At 43.5% G+C, this 3011-nt stretch overlaps 1 pseudogene; it reads right to left on the bottom strand.

The window, feature by feature from the left end:
• Nucleotides 1–577: 577 nt before the first annotated feature.
• Nucleotides 578–1343, bottom strand: LOC118026241 (annotated as a pseudogene).
• Nucleotides 1344–3011: the final 1668 nt, after the last annotated feature.

The following is a 3011-nucleotide window of genomic DNA, read 5'->3' as shown; positions in this document are numbered from 1 at the left end:
CTCTGGCTCCCTGGGATCAAAACCGTACATAAACCACCTGCATGCAAGCCTCTGCCCTACTTTTGGGGAACTTAGACTAAGACAGGAAGAGACCTCTACTTTACCCGTTTGCTGGACAAGCTTTCCTAGTTTCCTAGAGACCAAGTGGACTCTGGGCAGGATAGCCAGGAGTGAACTCTGTTGGAAGGACCCTGCCCGGGAGGAGTGTTTGCTGGGGTGAGGCGGCCCTGATGGAAAGATATTGCATGAAGTCTACAGACAGTGGGTGGGAATTAAGCTGGAGTAAAAGAGGTCAGCCTGAAATTGCATCCCTTGCCCTGAAGATTGGTTCAATGGGAGGTCGCTGAAGAGGACTTGGAAAAATTTATAAGGAACCTCATAGAAGAGCCAGAATTTGAGGACTGCTTTGCAAAAGTCATTAGACATAAAAGAGGACCATAAAAAGCATCAACTGAAAAAAAAGTTTTATTCCCTTACCACTTATTCCACTTGTTTCTCTCTCTCTCTCTCTTTTTTTTTTTTTTTGGAAAGAGAACTTTTTATTACTTTTATGTACAAAAAATTCAACAGTGTCCACTCAGCCCAGTTTGGCAGCCAGTTCTTTAGTCTTTGCCTTTTCCAGCTTGACGATGCAAGCCACCGGCTTTGGACCCAGGACATTGCCTCCAGGGGCAGTGGATGTCATCATATCTGTCATTGTCATTGGTCCCGATACATTCCACCAGCTTAGCCAGAGCTCCTTTGTCTTCCAAGTTCACCTGTGTGAAGGCACAGTGGTGCGGATCTTCCTGTGGACCAGATGCCCCAGCCTGGCCTTCCCCTTGATAGTGCAATAGGGAACTCCCATCTTACAACACAGGACAGGCAGGAAGACAGCCAGCTCAATGGGATCCATCACATGTGCAATCACTACCAGCTGAGCCTTCTTGTTGTCCACCAAGGTGGTGACAGTGTTAGCCCCAGCTCGAAGGACAGGCCTCTTAGTGGTGACCTCCCCTTTGCCCTCAGCCTTCTTCTCAGCCCAGGCCAATAATCTCTGCTTCCTCTCTTGCTTTGTCTCTGGTCTGTACTTGTGGGTGAGCTTAAGCAGCTGAGGAGCTGTTTGGTGGTCCAAGGCCTGGGTGAACTGGTTAATCGTGGCACTTGTAAAGTTTATAGAGAATAGCCCTTTGCCTGCTGTAGCCGGTTGTAGAGGGGCCATTTGGGCTGGATGTCCTGTCCGGTGCCAAAATTCTTGGGCCTTTTCTTGAACAGGGGATTGAGCACCTTCTTGGCCTCCTGCTTCTTCACACCAGAGGCTTCGGGGCCACCTTCTTCCCCTTCGCCTTCTTTCCTTTTGGCATCTTGGATGGGTGGAAGAGAGCGCTCCACTGGCTTCTCTTGACCACGGAAGAGGTAAGGTGACCTTGAGTAGGTGAGGAGCTGGATTAACAGAGGAAAAGAAAAGAGAGCATGCCGCCTTCCCTCTTCACTCATGTCTGTAAAATTGTGGGTTAGGATAAGCGGTGCAGGAGGTGAGAAGTTTTTAAATGTCTCCAACATCTCTCCTCTTTCTTGTATTGGCATTGAAAGTTTGCCAAGCAGTTCAGTCCTTTCCTAACTCCCTACAATGGCCAGGTTTCTTTAACAGTTTTAGAATTTTCACTTAAAATGCATTAAAAGTAAAATGCCCATTGCTGTGATCTCTGTGGGGAAAAAAAGAACAACAACTTCTGAGAGATTGAAAGTTGTGAGTTTGAAGTTGAGATATTGACATTTTGATTTGGACTGGAGTTTTTAAAAAAAATTTTATTTATTTATTTTATTTATTTATTTTGAAAGAGAGTGAGAGAGGAGGGGCAGAGGGAGAGGGAGAGAGAGAATGTCAAGTAGACTCTGCTCTTGATCCCATGACCCCAAGATCATGACCTGAGCTAAAACTAAGAGTTGGGCACTTAAGCAACTGAGCCACCCAGGCACCTGGACTGGATTGGACTTCTTAACACTGAAATTCTTTTAATGACCAAAAATGCCTGGAAAGCTATGGAATCTGCCTCAGGTATGGTCAAAGGGCCAGGAAAGGAAAAGTTGGTAGTATTTAAGGGCTCTTTCTTGAGTTTGTCCCATTCAATAAATTACTTATTTAACTTCCCTGATTTTCTTTTCCTCATTTTCTTTTAAAGTGGGGATACTAAATCTGGCTTATGAGTTTGTAAAGATTAAACTGGTTTGCAAGGGTTAAACGAAATGCTCAGTGTGGGGTCTATTGACTGACTAACTGATTGATTGAAACGCAGGCACTGAACTCAGATTCCAATGGCCAGTTATTTTCACTCCTTGAATGATCTCAATTCAAATGATCATCATCAAATGTTGTCTGCTCTCAAACCGCGCCAGTCAGTCAGTCTTTAAATACTGCTCTAATCATCCGAGTGTCTTTTTCTCAGATAACTCAAATGGAAAGGCAGGATTTTTTTTTTTATTACTGCTTAGATGACATTTTCTAATTTCTATTTTACATCCATCAGAGTAGCCCCACACTTTCCCCGATACACCTCAGTGTAATTTCCCCTTTGTTACTGAAGAACATCAAGGCACCCTGCCGTCAAACCTAGCAACCTAATTAATAAGGAGCATGGGCTGAGATGCAATCTTTAAAAATTCTCAAATGTTCTATCCTGAGTGATTTAATCCTGGGAACATATACATAAATTTCTGCTCTAAGTCATAAGATGTTATTTGTCACTCATCAAAATAAGATTGTCATTTTCAGGATGAATTTACAGAATTGCCAGAACTTATTATTATTATTATTATTTAGTGAATCAGGAGTGCTTCCCTTTTTGCTCCATGTGTTTCTGACTTAGGCATTGTTCTTGTCATTTTATCTTGCTGAGAAGTATGTGTACAAAGCATCTTGTCTTGGGACCGTCATCAGGTCTGACTTACCATTTTCCCAAAGCTCAACTATAAATAAGAGAGTTTCTCTTATCACCCCCCTCCTCTCATGGTCTCCCCCACCTGAATTTACT

Source organism: Mirounga leonina, unplaced genomic scaffold (genome assembly GCF_011800145.1).
Source record: "Mirounga leonina isolate KUSES-001 unplaced genomic scaffold, KU_Mleo_1.0 Mir_224, whole genome shotgun sequence".
Lineage (NCBI taxonomy): Eukaryota > Metazoa > Chordata > Mammalia > Carnivora > Phocidae > Mirounga > Mirounga leonina.
This window is presented reverse-complemented; position numbering and strand designations above follow the sequence as displayed.